This window comes from Bos indicus, chromosome 3 (assembly GCF_029378745.1).
Source record: "Bos indicus isolate NIAB-ARS_2022 breed Sahiwal x Tharparkar chromosome 3, NIAB-ARS_B.indTharparkar_mat_pri_1.0, whole genome shotgun sequence".
Lineage (NCBI taxonomy): Eukaryota > Metazoa > Chordata > Mammalia > Artiodactyla > Bovidae > Bos > Bos indicus.
The window spans coordinates 115,250,985-115,268,877 of NC_091762.1; the positions used below are offsets into that span (position 1 = coordinate 115,250,985).

General features: G+C 47.1%; 1 long non-coding RNA gene across 1 annotated transcript; it reads left to right on the plus strand.

Moving 5' to 3' along the window:
- Positions 1-3,455: 3,455 nt before the first annotated feature.
- Positions 3,456-17,543, plus strand: LOC109557112 (uncharacterized). The gene is made up of 3 exons (XR_002180483.2): positions 3,456-3,594; positions 3,878-3,984; positions 16,073-17,543. It is a non-coding gene; the product is annotated as an uncharacterized lncRNA (long non-coding RNA).
- Positions 17,544-17,893: the final 350 nt, after the last annotated feature.

The following is a 17,893-nucleotide window of genomic DNA, read 5'->3' on the forward strand; positions in this document are numbered from 1 at the left end:
CTTGAAAAGGACCCAGCACCTGGTCCCAGCCCAGAGGCCCTGAGTCAACAGGTAAGGGATGCGGCCTGGGCGCTGGGAGTTGTACGCAATCTGCAGCTGTATCCAGAACCTCAGAATGTGACCTCGCCTGGAAATACGGGCTTTGCAGATGTAATTAGTTTACAATCAAGGTGGGAGCACGCTGACTTGGGGTGGGGTGCGGTGGTACATCAGTGAGAGCGTCCTGCATAAGAGACAGAAAGGGACGCAGAGAAACACAGAAGTTGGTGTGCAGACAGAAGCAAGGCTGGAGGAACGGGCCCACAGCCAAGGAACAACAAGGATTCCAGCAACTCCCGGAAGCTGGCAAAGCAGGGGATGGTTTCTTGCTCAGAGCCTCTGGAAGGAACTGGCCCTGACAGCGTCTTGGTTTTGAACTTCTAGCCTCCCCGGCTCTGAGAAAATAAATGTCTGCCCTCTTAAGCCCCTCGGTTTGTGGCACTAGATTATGGCAGCCCCCGGAAACAAATGCACCAGCTGACCACCCCGCGTGGCCAAGCTGGCAACCCCTGCCTTTCTGAAGGAAGAGACCCCCCCAACACCTGCCCATCTGGGGGTCTGCCTGTCATCCCGGAAAGAAGGTCCCTGGCAGAGCCGACAGGAATTAGAAGTCAGGAGCGTGACTTTTGGTCTTTCAGTTCTTTGACTTTTAACTCACAAGGACAAAAAGTTTAATTCCAACTCTGATTCCATGAGACTTCCACTTCTTTGAAGTTTGGCTTGCAAGGGGACTTAATCTTCCGGTTTTATGTTATCCCCAGGGACTTCTTAATGAAGAGAGGGTTTATGTTCAAATTGGAGGTGATTTATTTAATTTTTGGAGTATCTTGAGGATGTCACTTGATCACACTGCAGGATCTCTGATAGGAATGTCAAACACGGGGCTAGACCTAACTGAGCACGTGACCTTGAGGGGAAAGTGACCTGGAGCTGACTGAACTCAGCTGGCTTCTGAGCTATTCGGAGGCGGAGGCTGCGCTGCTAAGTTCCCAAGTGTGTGCTAGTCACTCAGTCATGTCCAGCTTTTCACAACTGGACTATAGTCCAGTCCCTTTTCACAAAGGGACTATAGCCCGCCAGGCTCCTCTGTCCATGGAATTCTCCAGGCAAGAATACTGCAGTGGGTTGTCGATCCCTTCTCCAGGGGTCTTCCTGACTCCTGCATTGCAGGCAGAGTCGTTAGCATCTGAGCCACCAGGGAAGCCAGGGAAGCCCTCCTAAAGTTCCTGAAAGAACCCACAAAAAGAATAGCGCCTGATGCAGGGGGAACAGACCTGCCCTGATGGATTGCTGGTCCCCCCTTCCCGGAGATGGGGCTTGCCCTCCACTGCCCATTGCCCACTGGCCCAGCAGGTGCAGAGGACAGTCGGCTGGGGGGAACCCCTCTGGTTTTCCAGAGAAGGGGCTCTCCCAGAGCCCTCCAGACCTCCTGCCCCACCCCGCCCCACTCCCAGCAGGACAGCAAGGCCAGTAAGCAACATGCCAGCAGCCAGCACCAGGTGCTGCCTTGAAGCAACTCGCAGGATGTCTTCTCCACCCAGAGAGTCTGTCTCCCCCTCCCTCCACCGGCCCAGCTCCAGGCAGGACAGGGCAAGGCCTGTCAGCCAGACACGACTCACTCTCTCCCTGCAGGCAGGGAGCAAGCCAGCCATTCCTGAACCCGGCCTCGTCAGTTATGAAGGTGCCATCCAGGCCTCTAGCTGCTGATTGTCTTGTCTTAGTTTGTTGTGATTCAGAGGTCAGGTGGGAGGGCAATGCCACTACTGACCCTGAGAGCAAGCAGCGCTGACCCCTCCCGAGGGCTGGGCGCAGGGCGCTGAGCCAGGACCCTACAGGATTGCTCAGTATGGTCCTGAGTGTTCGCTGCTGCCTCAGCGAGGAGACTCTCGGTCATCCCCACTCACAGGGAGTACATGGGGGCCCAGAGAGGCCGGGTCGTGGTACACGGACCGGGGCTGGAAGAGAGGACCCTTGAACCCAAACAGCTTGACCCCCAAGCCCTAAAAGAATGAGGGAAGAGCACTGTTACCAAAGGGGAAAGATGGGGAGAGGAATAAATTAGGAGCGTGTGATTAACAGATACACACTACTCAATGTAAAGCAGATAAACAAGAACCTACTGTACACCACAGGGAACTGTATTCAATGTCTTAACCTACAATTGAGAAGAATCTGAAAATGAATGAATATATACACATATACATATATAACTGAATCACTTTATGTACACCTGAAACTAACACAACATTATCAGTCAACTATGCTTCAATAAAAACAAATATATGTATGCGTGTGTGTGTGTATACATGTGTATGTACATGTGTGTGTATATATGTGTGTGTATATGTATATGTGTGTATACATATATATATGTTGCTAAGTCTGCTAAGTTGCCTCAGTCGTGTCCAACTCTGTGCGACCCCACAGATGGCAGCCCACCAGGCTCCCCCGTCCCTGGGATTCTCCAGGCAAGAACACTGGAGTGGGTTGCCATTTCCCTCTCCAGTGGATGAAAGTGAAAAGCCAAAGTGAAGTCGCTCAGTCGTGTCCGACTCTTAGCGACCCCATGGACTGCAGCCCACCAGGCTCCTCCGGCCATGGGATTTTCCAGGCCCAGGTACTGGAGTGGGCTGCCATTGCCTTCTCCATACATATATATAGATATACACACACACATGTAAATGAAGGGGCTTCCCTGGTGGTCCAGTGGCTAAGACGCCACACTCCCCAATGCAGACGGCCTGGGTTCGATCCCTGGTCAGGGAACTAGATCCCACATGCCCCAACTAAGAGTTTGCCCTCCCCAACTAAAGATCTCGTGTGCTGCAATGAAGATTGAAGATGCCACGTGCTGCAACTAAGACCCGGCACAGCCAAATAAATAAATAAACATTCTTTTAAAATAAAAAGCATATATGATAATACCAAACCTAGGTTGGCAGTGTATTATACTTAGCATGATAAACTCATTAAGTATGCATGACTATATATAAACATACATTCACATGTGAGTTCATGATATACACTATGAGTGTGAGTATGTACATGTTAATATGATATTTATGAGTTTATACATATCACAAGCCTTGATACCTATGTGTCATATATAGTAAATATATGTGTTGGTATATGTGTATGTATCCACCAATTTCTCTCACAAGAATTTATAAGAATAAGTGCTGTGTAAGTAGATATGCATAAGGCTCTTTGATGCAGCTTCCTTATAATAACAGAAAATGCAAACAATATGACTATGCAAAACAACAGCTGATTAAATATATTACAATAAAGTCATGCAAGAGCTATGGGCTTTTTTTTTAAAGTCACATGAGTAAGAAAAATGGAAGCATAAACAGCAGGGATAAGATCTGAAGGCTGGGAAGGAGGATGGTGAGTACCAGTGACAGGAGGCCTGGCTGCAGCCCACGGGGTCGCAGAGCTGGACACGACTGAGCAACCAGACAACAGCAGTGACTGACAGCTAAGAAGCCTTAAGCAGACAGTGAGGATTCTAAGAACCAAGGAGCAGAGTCCCCCAGAAGTCTAGGAATTGGGGTAAGTGAGGGGTGGCGTAGAGCTCAACCGGGTAGAGCTGAGTGAGGGCTTACTGAGGAAATGCCCCTTCTTCCCCCCTTATGGAGGAAATGCCCCTTCCCACCCCTGCCAAGCCTGGAAGTGGACCCTCCAGGGAGAGCGAAGTGAATGGGCTCTGGATGGGGTGGCCAGGCTCCTCTGGACAGGGTGGCCAGGCTCCACTGAGGGCAGGGCCCTCCACCAAAGACAGGCACGTAAAGCATACGTTTATCTCCTGGAGGCTGAGACCCCTTTCTTCCTGCAGCTCCAGGCAGGATGTTGGCAGCAGCCTCGCCTCCAGAAAGACCGACAAAGATATTAACATCAGCAATTCCCGACTACACAGCCCAGCCATCAGAAGAAACTGACAAGGTCAGACTGGGATCCAGTTTTGCAAAAGCAACGAAGAGGTGACTGTGGAGGGAGGGCTACTGGGCTTTGTATGGCTCTCAGGTCACCTCTGCCGCCCTGACCACCAGCAGGGGCCAGTGTGAAGTTTCCACACCGAACACGAGGAGAGGCAAACAGAGGAGGTGGGACAGATGGAAGGTTCCACAAGCGCCAGGGGAAATTATACCATATCTAGGGACACAGCCCAGAGCCACGCTGCCGGGGAGCGCTGATAAGAGCAAAGCCGGTGGCCTGTTAGACAGGAAACGGCATGGGTGTTGGCGACAAGGCCCCAGCATTAAAGGGGCCGGAATGCAGAAGAAACGTGGCAAGGAGGTGCTTGCAGGGACATTCCCTTCAGAGGCAAGAAAGATGCCAAGGGAACGGGTACCCTAACTCAGCCGGCCCAGAGGACACTGGCGAGAAAGAACTTGGGATTTATGGGGGAGAGATTTAAAAAAAGACCTTACTAATTTCAATTCCGAATTGTGACATTCTGCTTTTGCTTTGTAAGGCATTGATTTGGGGTTTTAGCAACCAAATGAAAACCCTGATTGAAATCATTGGGGCGGGGGCCGGAAACACTGTCCAGGAACCCTGGGGATGATGTGGGTCGGCACAGGCTTGCTAATTATGACCAGGATGGCTGATCGAGCCACTCTTAGCCCCAGAGATCTGCCTCATAAAATTCACAGCAAATAATTCAAACAGTGGAAGCCAGGGTAAGAGGCTGTTGTGGGTTTAACTGTATCCTACCAAAAGATAAGCTGAAGTCCTAAGCCCTGGAATGAATGTATGTGACTTTATTTGGAAATAAGGTCTTTTCAGATGTAAGTTGTTGTTTAGCCACTAAGTCATGTCCGACCCTTTGCGACACCACAGGATGTAACCTGCCAGGCTCCTCTGTCCATGAGATTTTCCAGGCAAGAATACTGGAGTGGGTTGTCATTTCCTTCTCCCAGGGATCTTCCAGGGATCGAATTCAGGTCTCCCACTTGGTAGGCGGATTCTTTACCACTGAACCACCTGGGAAGATTAAGTGGAGGTTATCCGGACTAAGATAGACCCTTTATCCAACACAACTTAGCATCCTCATAAGAAGAGGAAAAGAGGGACTTGCCTGGAGATCCAATGGTTAGGACTTTGCCTTCCAATGTGGGGGGTATGGGTTCCCTCCCTGGTCTGGAAGCGAAGATCCCTTATGCCTCACAGCCAAAAAACCAGAACAAAAGTGACAGAAGCAATATTGTAACAACTGCAATAAAGACTTTGAAAATGATCCACATCCCAAAAAAATCTTATACAAAGTGAAGAGGACAAGAGGCACAGAGACGAGTCAAGAAAGCCAGGTGTCGACTGAGACAGAGATGCAGCCATGCCTCCCCAAACCAAGGAACACCGCGGACGCTGGCGGAGCTGAGAGACGGCCACAGAGCCGACCTCGGACGTCCGGAAGGGCCCAACCCTGCTGACACCTTTGATCTTGGACTTCTGACATCCGGAACCGGGAGAGAAGGACTTTGTGGTTTCCAGCCACCCGGTTTGTGGGGCTAATGCTTCAGCAGCCCCAGGACTCTAGGATGAAAGGGTTCAGAGGTGCACGCAGAACCCAGCTTAGAACTCACATCTCCCGACCCACTTCTCTCCTCCTGCCTCTGCTCACCCAGGAGCTTGTTATCAGTACGAGACAATTTTTCCTGAGACACAAGGATGTAGAGAATTGCATATAAATGGGGCCACGCCCTGGTGTTCCAGCACTGACAAGGCCGTCAGGAGTCAGCTATAGATTCCCGGTACTTAAACACAAGACCCAAAGCCCTCCAACTGGCACCGAGGAAAACAAGACTGTGCTTTTCATCGGCGAGGAAAATCTCTCTGCTCGCGAGTGATTGAAGAGAATGGATGTGGAACCAGATGATACCTATTTCCCAGAGCCCCTTTCCTGCCTCTTAGCTGTGCCGTGCCGTTCTTCAATAAAGGACAATTAGGCCCATTATGGCTCTGTGGTCCCTAAATAGCCACGGGCCTCTGGAATTTGTGTGCCATGGAGCATAGATTGGTCCTCTTTAAACTTCTTATTAATTAGAGACCTCTTATCTGAGTGCAGCATAATTTCTGCCTGTTCCCAAGGGAAGACCCTATAGCTGCGCTGAGTGTGGCCGAGCGCCTCTGCTGTACTGGACTCCTGGGGCTGACTCCCGCCAGCTGCAGCCCCTGGCCGGTGGGATGCCTCCCAGAACGTGCACGCTGGGGAACTGGCATGCTATGCTGTGTTCTGACACTTCCGTCGTGTCCGTCTCTCTGCGAGCCCATGGCCTGTAGCCCACCAGGAACCTCTGTCCATCGGATTCTCCAGGCAAGAATACTGGTGTTGGTAGCCTTTCACTTCTCCAGGGGATCTTCCCAACCCAGGGATTGAACCTGGGTCTCCTGCATTGGCAGTCAGGTTCTTTACCTGCTGAGCCATTGGGAAAGACCCCTGAGGAGCTGGACTGGAAGCTAATTCTGCCAGAGTGGGAAAAAGCCTCCCCGGAGGCACCAAAAACAGAAAGAACTTTATTTTTACTGAAGTATAGTTGATTTACAAAGTTGTGTTCACTTCTGCTGTATAGGAACGTGTTGGTGGGCATGTAAATTGATGCGGCCACTATGAAAATAGTATGGAGGCTCCTCAGAAAACTAAATATAGAATCCTCATATGATCCAGCAGTCCCACTCCCGGGCATATATCCAGGCCAAACTCTAAATCAAAAAGACAGATGCACCTGTACATGCATGCAGCACGATTCACAATAGCCGAGACGTGGAAACGGCCTCAGTGTCCATCGACAGACAAAGAAGATAAAGAGGATGTGCTGCATGTGTATACTGGAATACTGCTGCTGTTGCTAAGTCACTTCAGTCGTGTCCGACTCTGTGCGACCCCATAGACGGCAGCCCACCAGGCTCCCCTGTCCCTGGGATTCTCCAGGCAAGAACACTGGAGTGGGTTGCCATTTCCTTCTCCAATGCATGAAAGTGAAAAGTGAAAGTGAAGTCACTCAGTCGTGTCCGACTCTGAGAGACCCCATAGACTGCAGCCTACCAGGCTCCTCCATCCATGGGATTTTCCAGGCAAGAGTACTGGAGTGGGGTGCCATTGCCTTCTCCAATGCATGAAAGTGAAAAGTGAAAGTGAAGTTGCTCAGTGGTGTTTGACTCTTCGTGACCGCATGGACTGCAGACCACCAGGCTCCTCCGCCCACGGGATTTTCCAGGCAAGAGGACTGGAGTACCACCTAGCCATAAAAAAGAAGGCAGTAATGTCATTTGCAGCAACCTCGATGTAAATAGCTACGAAAAGAAGAGAAGAGAAAGGCAAAGGAGAAAAGGAAATGAAGAAAAGGAGAAATTCCATTTGAATGCAGAGTTCCAAAGAATAGCAATGAGAGATAAGAAAGCCTTCCTCGGTTATCAATGCAAAGAAATAGAGGAAAACAATACAATGGGAAAGACTGGAGATCTCTTTAAGAAAATTAAAAATACCAAGGGAATATTTCATGCAAAGATGGACACAATAAAGGACAGAAATGCTATGGACCTAACAGAAGCAGAAGATATCAAGAAGAGGTGGCAAGAATACACAGAACTATACAAAAAAGATCTTCACGACACAGATAATCACGATGGTATGATCACTCACCTAGAGCCAGACATCCTGGAATGGGAAGTCAAGTGGGCCTTAGGAAGCATCACTACAAACAAAGCTAGTGGAGGTGATGGAATTCCAGTTGAGCTATATCAAATCCTAAAAGAGGATGCTGTGAGAACTCTGCATTCAATATGCCAGCAAATTTGGAAAACTCAGCAGTGGCCACAGGACTGGAAAAGGTCAGTTTTCATTCTAATCCCAAAAGTTATGACCAACCTAGATAGCATATTGAAAAGCAGAGACATTACTTTGCCAACAAAGGTTCGTCTAGTCAAGGCTATGGTTTTTCCAGTGGTCATGTATGGATGTGAGAGTTGGACTGTGAAGAAAGCTGAGCGCCGAAGAATTGATGCTTTTATTCTGTGGTGTTGGAGAAGATTCTTGAGAGTCCCTTGGACTGCAAGGAGATCCAACCAGTCCATTTTGAAGGAGATCAGCCCTGGGATTTCTTTGGAAGGAATGATGCTAAAGCTGAAACTCCAGTACTTTGGCCACCTCATGCAAAGAGTTGACTCATTGGAAAAGACTCTGATGCTGGGAGGGATTGGGGGCAGGAGGAGAAGGGGACGACAGAGGATGAGATGGCTGGATGGCATCACTGAGTCGATGGACATGAGTCTGAGTGAACTCCGGGAGTTGGTGATGGACAGGGAGGCCTGGTGTGCTGCGGTTCATGGGGTCACAAAGAGTCGGACACGACTGAGTGACTGAACTGAACTGAACTGAAAGAAAGGCAATGCCAAAGAATGCTCAAACTATTGTACAATTGCACTCATCTCACACACTAGCAAAGTAATGCTCAAAATTCTCCAAGCCAGGCTTCAACAATATGTGAACCATGAACTTCCAGATGTTTAAGCTGGATTTAGAAAAGACAGAGGAACCAGAGACCATCTGCTGGATCATTGAAAAAGCAAGAGAGTTCCAGAAAAACATCTTTCTCCGCTTTATTAACTATGCCAAAACCTTTGACTGTGTGGATCACAATAAACTGTGGAAAATTCTGAAAGAGATGGGAATACCAGACCGCCTGACCTGCCTCTTGAGAAATCTGTATGCAGGTCAGGAAGCAACAGTTAGAAGTGGACATGGAACAACAGACTGGTTCCAAACCAGGAAAAGGAGTACGTCAAGGCTGTATATTGTCACCCTGCATATTCAACTTATATGCAGAGTATATCATGAGAAACCCTGGACTGGATGAAGAACAAGCTGGAATCAAGACTGCTGGGAGAAATATCAATAACCTCAGATATGCAGATGACACCACCCTTATGGCAGAAAGTGAAGAAGAACTAAAGAGCCTCTTGATGAAAGTGAAAGAGGAGAGTGAAAAACTTGGCTTAAAATTCAACATACAGAACACCAAGATCATGGCATCTGGTCCCATCACTTGATGGCAAATATATGGGGGAACAGTGGAAACAGTAACAGACTTTATTTTTTGGGCTCCAAAATCACTGCAGATGCTGACTGCAGCCATGGAATTAAAAGACACTTACTCTTTGGAAAAACAGTTATGACCAACCTAGACAGCATATTAAAAAGCAGAGACATTACTTTGCCAACAAAGGTCCGTCTAGTCAAAGCTATGGTTTTTTCCAGTAGTCATGTATGGATATGAGAGTTGGACTATAAAGAAAGCTGAGCACTGAAGAATTGATGCTTTTGAACTGTGGTGTTGGAGAAGACTCTTGAGAGTCCCTTGGACTGCAAGGAGATCCAACCAGTCCATCCTAAAGGAAATCAACCCTGAATATTCATTGGAAGGACTGATGTTGAAGCTGAAACTCCAATACTTTGGCCAACTGATGCAAAGAACTGACTCATTGGAAAAGACTCTGATGAGGGCAGGAGGAGAAGGGGACAACAGAGGATGAGATGGTTGGATGGCGTCACCAACTCAATGGACATGAGTTTGAGTAAACTCTGGGAGTTGGTGAAGGACAGGGAGGCCTGGTGTGCTGCAGTCCATGGGTCACAAAGAGTTGGATACTACTGAGCAACTAACATAATTGTTAGTTGGATACTACTGAGCAACTAAAATAATCTTAGGAGAAATACTGTGTGGTATCACTTATATGTGGAATCCAAAAATTACAACAAACTAGTGAATTCAACAGAAAAGAAACAGACCCCCAGATACAGAGAACAAAGTAGGGGTTACCAGTGTGGGGAGCGGCTGTGCAGGGGTGGGGTTGGGAGGAACAAGCCATTGGGTGTGAGAGGAGCTCAAGGGTATGCGGTGCAACACAGGGAATACATCCGATGGTTAGCAACAACTAAAAATGAAAGGTAGCCTCTACAATTTGTATAAAATTTTTTTAAATTAAAAATAAAATAACCTAGGAGCTCTTAGACAAGAACTAGGGTATGTTAAAAGGTTGAGAGGGAGGGAGAAGAAAATAGGAAAGAGTCAAAGCAGTGGAGTGAGGTGCTATGTGCTAGACCCTTGATGTTTTTTCTGTGTTACCTTGGAATTTCAGGGAAGGCCTCATTCCCGAGGACTGTAGGAAATAACCAACTTCAGGGTCTGATATAGAGAACAAGACACATCCCCCCAGGACCTGCCCTGAGTTGATCGAGCAGGCTCCGTGATCCTCAAAATCCCACTAGCAGGCTGTTTCGGCAGAGACTGGAGCTCACGGGAGATCATAGGTAGCCAAGGAGCAGAGCTGGCCGGTAGGAGAGGGTGTAAAGCATTTCTCATGACCCTCAAACCACAACATCCCCGAGACGCCCCTCTTTAGAGCCTGCTGGCGCCAGTGTCTTTCTCCCAGCTGCACGGTGGCTGAGATGCAGAAACTCATGGCCACCCTGCTGCCCGGGCCAGAGCTTGTGGGCGGGGGCATGCTTGGGAACACTGAAGACTGGAGGCTGTGAGAGTGGGGGGCTGACTGGAACCCCTGAAACGGCAGGGCTGGGAGAGAGGGCAGTCGTCCAATAGCACAGACCCCAACACGTGTGGTACCAAAATGCACAAGTGTCCGCTGGGCCAAGGGATGCTGAAAAGAGAGCCTAGTAGAGCTGACTTTATGGGAATCCACCCAAGAGGGTGGCGTTCGAGTCCCCGGGGACCTTGGCTGTAAAAGGCTGTTGGGTGGACCCCTGAGGAAACTTACAGTGAATCAGCCAGAGTACACACCCTCCGAAGAGCTGACGCCTTGAGTGGGACAAATGAGCCAGGACTTGGACACCTGTCATGACCAAGAGCCTTTCAAGAGGCTCAGGATGGACAAGGAGTAACTGCTGCTTGGGAGGAGAGGGCCCAGAAATATACAGCTGAAGGTGCTGCAGCCCACCTCCACCGCCTTCCCCATTTGCCTTGAGCTGGCTCCCAGAGAACTCTTTGGAAAATCCATGTGCATGTTCTTGCATGTGTATTTTAGTTCTTAAAATCTCACATGTCAATCCTTTAGCTATTTTCCCCCTGTTCTCCACCATCACTTAGCTTAGATATTAACTGTTAAAATATTACAGTCAAAAATAGAGTGAGATAGAAAATGTAGGAGAAAACAAGGAAAGAAGCGCCATTTCCTATGCAGATAACAAATAGATGCTTCATTAAGTAACGCTGATGCTGTGAGATGCTGTAAGTAGAGGAGCTTCTAAAAGCTCTTTGCAGATACAAAGGTTCTGTATAAACAAGGGAGGAAGCAGAGTGTCCAAAAATAGACGCAAATGCACACAGGAATTGAGGATATGATAATGGTGACATTTTAAATCAAGGGGAAAAGATAGGTTCCATAGATGCCATTGGGACACCTGGTTAGGCCTTCAGGAGGAGAGGGGAAGAGATTCTTCTTGCAATCTTAACACCCAAATAAATTCTAGGTAAGTGGAAGTGAGTCACTCAGTCGTGTCCGACTCTTTGCGACCCCATGGACTACACAGTCCATGGAATTCTCCAGGCCAGAATACTGGAGTGGGTAGCCTTTCCTTTCTCCAGAGGAATCTTCCCAACCCAGGGTTCGAGCCCAGGTCTCCCACATGGCAGGCGGATTCTTTACCAGCTGAGCCACAGGGGAAGCCCAAGAATACTAGAGTAGGTAGCCTATCCCTTCTCCAGTGGATCTTTCTGACCCAGGAATTGAACCAGGATCTCCAGCATTGCAGGCGGATTCTTTACCAACTGAGTTATCAGGGAAGCCCAACTCTAGGTATGTGGCTTGCAAAATGGTAGCCACTGGCCATGTGTGGCTATTTAAATCTAAATTAATTAAAATTAAATAAGAGTAAAGACTCATTTGGGTTTCCGTGATGGCTCAGCAGGTAAACAATCTGCCTGCAAGGCAGGAGACACTGGAGACGTGGGTTTGATCCCTGGGTCAGGAAGATCCTCTGGAGGAAGAAAATGGCAACCTACTCCAGTACTCTTGCCTGAAAATTCCCATGAACAGAGGAGCCTGGGCTGGCTACAGTTCAAAGGGTCACAAAGAGTTGGGCATGACTGATTGACTAAGTAGAGACTCATTTATTCAATCATATTAGCCCCATTTCAAGTGCTCTAGAACCCTATATGGTTAGTGCCTACCACTGGGCGATACAGACCATATTAATCATCCCAGAAAGTTGTTGAACAAGGCTGCTTTAAATGGTTCAAGAGTTTAAATGTGAAAACTTACCCTATTAAAACACCAGAAGAAAAATTAACACAAACTTTATAATCTTGAAGTCAGGAATTCCCTGGCAATTACATGGTTAAGACTCCAAGTTTCCACTGCCGGGGGGTGAGGGTTCAATCCCTGGTCAGGGAACTAAGACCCCACAGGCTATGCAGAGTGGCAAAAAAAAAAAAAGAAGTATCTAAATTCAACCTAAAACCTAGAGACTGGAGAAAAATGGCTCCAATTGCTAAGTAAAAATTTTAAATGTTCTCTGCATGAAAAATAACCTCATAAACCAACATTATTGAAAAACCAGAGAAAGATTTATAATCCTTAAGCAGATAAAGAGCTAATTTCCTTAATAAAATAATAAAAGACAAATACCCAGTAGAATAAGGGCCAGGCATTTCACAGAACCAAAGATATAAATGGCCAACAAATGTGTGAAAAGATGTTTAACCTTACTCATAATGAAGGAAATGCAAATTAAATAATGAAGCCATTATTAAATAATGGAGGAGCCCATGTTTCAACTATCATTGGCAAAAAATTTTAAAGTTTGCATGCATTGTGAGCCAGAGTGTAGTGGGTTCATACATTGTCAGCAGAAGAATAAAATAGAGCAACCTCTTTGGAGGCTGTTCGTCAGTGGAAATCTAAATTTAAAATGCATGTTACCTTTGACCTAGTATTTCCATCTTTATAAATGTACCCTACAAATAACCTTGCTAATGTGCACAAAGTTCTGTGCACAAAACAGTCACTTACCGCATTATTTATGACAGCAAAACAAACCTGAGTATCTATCAAATGGCTTATTAAACAGTCTAAATCATGCTATCGTCATATAGCAAGGTACCGCAGTACCTGTTAAAACCTGTGCTGATATACACTACCATATTTTAGATGTACAACCAACAAGGACCTCCGCTCAATGTTATATGGCAGTCGGGGTGGGAGCAGAGTTTGGAGGAGAATGAGTACATGTGTATGTATGGCTGAGTCCCTTTGCTGGCTACCTGAAACTATCACATTGTTAATCAGCTATACTTCAATACAAAATTGAAAGTTTTTTTTAAATAGAGGTAAAAAACAAACAACCACCCCCAAAGAAACCCACGTGCTGATAAAGATCCCCAAGATACATAGTTAGGACAGTGCACGGTATGATCCTAGTTTGGTTTGGCTTGAAGATATTCAGAATATACACAGAGATGCGTATATGCAAATATGCACAGACACAAGAGTACACAAGAACCTGCTAACAATTACTCTCGATGAGCGAAACTGGTAGAGGTGGCGTAGTTTTGTTTTTCTCTTTCAACTTTTTGTGGCTGTTCTGTCATTTGCATTCATTGGTTTACATTAGAAAGGACATCATTTCAAAACCGATAAAAGTGCTGCACAAATGGAAAATAGTCATCACTTCCCACCTAACGTCAATTCCGGAAAGGTGGTATTTACCCCAGTCGTGCAGGCAAAGGGACTGGGGTGAGTTTCGAGGCTGTGAGCCAAAACTCGGCCCCAATATGCGCTGAAAGCAGGAGCACTCAGCCCTGCTGTCTTGGTGTCAAAACGCCAGGCTAGGTATCACCTGACTCCACGAAGGGATACTCAGCAGGAGGACCCAGCTCTGACTCAGACAAGGATCTGGTTCCAGGGGATTTTGTCATCAAGAGCAAATCATCCGGCATCCCAGAGAGAGAAACCGCCGACCAGGGTGAAGTTGTGGAAAAGTGAAATTGGTCTTGGCTCTGGGCTCCATGGAGGTTTTTTCCATTAACCAGAGGTGAGCCCAGGTGCGAGGTTAATGGAAAGATGCAAAAGAGGCCATCGAGGACTAAGGGGATAGTTTACACAGCAAGGAGGACGCAATGCCTGTGATAAGTGGATGCTCTTTTATGAAGCAGAGCCCCTGGCAGGGCAGGGAAGGCCTCCTGTGGGTCTGGACACTCAGCCTGGAGGGGACAAACAGGCTGGGGAGAGGCACTGCCAAGGACGGAAGCAGACAAGCATAAGCCTCGCTTTGTTCTCTGTAGAAACAATGAAACGTCAATAAAGGGAAAATGTCTAAATTCTTCACATTCCCTAACATCCCACTCCTCTAAATTAACTCATTCGATTTTAACATACCCTCTTTCTCTCTTCCTGCACATGGATTCAAAAGTTTCATTTCTAACTAAAACCTATACAAAATGTATCATTTTTCCTTTTTAAACCATATGATATAAAAATGTGTTTTCCACATCTCTATGTTGCACAAGTTGACACCTACTGTTGCCTAGTCTATGCTGTGGGATACTTCTGATGTTTTAAAAATAATTGTTATTTGAGTATACTTGTTTTACAATGTTGTGTTAGCCTCTGCTGTACAGCTAAGTGAATCACCTATACATGTACCCTTAATCCCCTCTTTTTTGGATTTCCTTCCCATTTCGGACTCTACAGAATGCTGAGTAGAGTTCTCTGCGCTCTACAGTAGGTTCTCATTAGTTATCTATTTCACACGCAGCAGTGTATAGGAGTCAGTCCCAATCTCTCAATTCATTCCGTGCCTCTTCCCCGCTCTGTATCCATGTTTGTTTTCCGTCTGTGTTTCTATTACTGCTTTGCAAATAAGTTGATATATCATGTTTCTAGATTCCACATATATGTGTAAATATATGATATTTGTTTTTTTCTTTCTGACTTCATTCTGTATGACAGTCTCGAGGTCCATCGACGTCTCTACAAATGACCCAGTTTTGTTCCTTTGTATGACTGAGTAATATTCCATTGTATTATACATATATACCATATCTTCTTTATCCGTACGGCTGCCCATGGACATTTGGGTGGCTTCCACATCCTGGCTGTGGTAAAGAGTGCTGCAGTGAACACTGGGGTGCACACATCCTTTGGAATCACGGTTTTCTCTAGGTACAAGCCCAGTGTGGGATTGCTGGGTCATATGGTGGTATACTTCTGATTTCAGAACCTGAAAGATACTACTCCAGTGAACCTCTTCAATGTACACAGTTTTTCCCCTCCTGTTAAATTACTTCCTGAAAATATTCAGGACTGAAATGACAAGACCCAAGATGCAACATTTCTGCCACTTGCTGCCTCTTGCTTTCTGGGTGGGATACGACAGTATTCAGTGCCTGTAAGTTGCCGACAGGGATGGAACCACAAAGCCAGGAGCATAGTAGCCGTCTCACATGGGGCTGCTGTCATAAAATACCACAGACTGGGCGGCTTGAAAGACAGAAACACTTCTCACGGTTGTAGAGGCTGAAAGTTGGAGATCACAGGGCCAGCAAGGTTGAGTTCTGGTGAGAGCTCTTTTCTTGGCTTGATGATGGTCACTTCTTTTCTGTGTCTATATACAATGGAGAGAGGTGGGCAGGATCTCCCCACCTCTTATAAGACCACCAATCCTTTTGGATTAGGACTGCACCCCATGACCTCATTTAACCCTGAACTTCCCAAAAGCCTTATTTACAGATACAGTCGCACTGGGAGTTAGGGCTTCAGCATATGAATTTTGGGGTAGCATCAGACTTGCCCACGAAGGAAGTTTCTGGACCATTTGAGCCCAGCTCCCTCTGAGGATATATGACCATAACAGCCCTTTCTCTGGAGAAAAGCCAGAGTATCATGTGTGAGAAGAAACCAAGGGCTGTCCACCTTTAACAGAACTTTGGGGACAGACCACAAAACAAAGGCGGGGAAGGGTAGATTTCCATACTGAAGCCTGGAAACTGATTCCAACCTGCTTTGTTTGTGATAGACAATCATCGGATGCGAGCTCAGCTGAAGCGAATTGGGAACGAGCTTTCTACATTCCAGACTGAACCTGACTCACAACAATCTGCTCTCAAGTTCTCCCATCTCCAATCTTTTCAGACCTTAGGTTGATCTGCTACCACCACCAGGACCTTCCCCGCTTCCCTGGGACCCTGGGAGAGTGTCATGAAGACAAGTGTGTTTGGTTAGAGAATCTCTAAAAGCCTTTTTGGCCTCCAGAGAGCTCCAGCATCTTGGAGACAGGTGATACAAAAGCTTGGGCTGAACTCAGAGGAGTCAGCTTCACAGTTCACATTACATCAGCTTTCCCAGACTCCGCCCAATTCAGTCCCCATGCACCACCCTGCCGCTCCATCATCACGATAAAACATCCCACACAAGCAGGCAAGATGAAGTGTGCTGCAAAGGTGCCCCTCACTGCCTCCCATCCCCTGCTGAACCCTCCGTATATCCTGGCCAGTCAGCGCTTGGCTGCACTGTGTGGATCGTTTTGGCCACTGGAGTTCTTCTGCCCCTAAACCCAGAACTGATAGACACGGCTACCTGAACAAAACGCAAGGCCAGGAACCCCGCTCCTACCCCATCCACACACCCGCACCTGTAGGGGAACCTGAGTGACGCTGCATGGTCCCCGACCTGGTCCCAACACTCCCTCCATCCAGGAAAGGAATCCACATCTGGGTCGACCCGCGAGCACGTAATGCGGAATTCACTGACTTCCATGGTAAGAAAAGAACATGTCATATAGTAAAACTGAATGCAATTTCCCCATTAGCCATGTTAATTTTTTCTCTAGATTTTAGACCAAATTATTCATCACTGAGCCTCTCACTCTCCCCCTCTCTTCCCACAGAGCCTTGAAATCACCTTCTACCATCCAAGGCTTTTCAACTATTCTTCTGCAAACACTTGCTTCCTCTCTTTCAAACAAAGAACCCAGTCCTCTGCCAAAACTCGACCAGATTCTGCTCCTTGAGGCTAGACCTTCAGCTCATCTTTCCCATGACGGTCAAGGTCAAAGGAAAGGTCAGGGGCTCCAGGGTAATCAATACATGGACCTGGAAGGAAGGAAAACAGAAATCTGGCCTGGACACTTGGGCCGAAGAAGACACTGAAGCTGATATGAAGAGTACTACATCTCAAGTCCCCCGGAGCGACACTTGAAATGAGTTAATTAGTGATGAGAGAGTATTCGCTTACCTCCATCCCCGGCGACGGCGCTGAAACGGAAGTGGCTCAGTTTTGTTTACCATCATGTCCCAAATCTCCAGAGTACTGACTGCCTCGCACAGAGCAGGCACCCAGTAAACACCAGCTGGTTGACCGGTCCCAGTCTATGCTGACCCCAGCACAGTCTATGCATGTGTGTGTCTTCAAAATGAAACAAGATTTCAGAGGGCGTGCGTAACCTAATTCCGACATATTTTGAGTTTGAAAACAAATGTAAAAGAGCCTTAAACATTATGCCTGTCTGTCGTGCTCTTTCATTCAGTCATGTCCGACTCTTTGGGACCCCATGAACTGTAGCCCGCCAGGTTCCTCTGTCAGGATTTTCCAGGCAAGAGTACTGGAGTGGGTTGCCATTTCTTATTCCAAGAATAACATAATTGCATATGTGTAATTTGAATTAATAGCTGATGTTACTAATAAGATTGCTGGTGTGACTACTAAGGTCCCCAGAAGCATAATCATAATACAGCAAGCAGCAGGGGTTTTAGTGGCTCCATCTTACAGATGGGACACTAGGCCCCAGCGACAGTAATGAAGTCACCCAAGTCACGCAGTTAACAGGAGCCATAGTTTG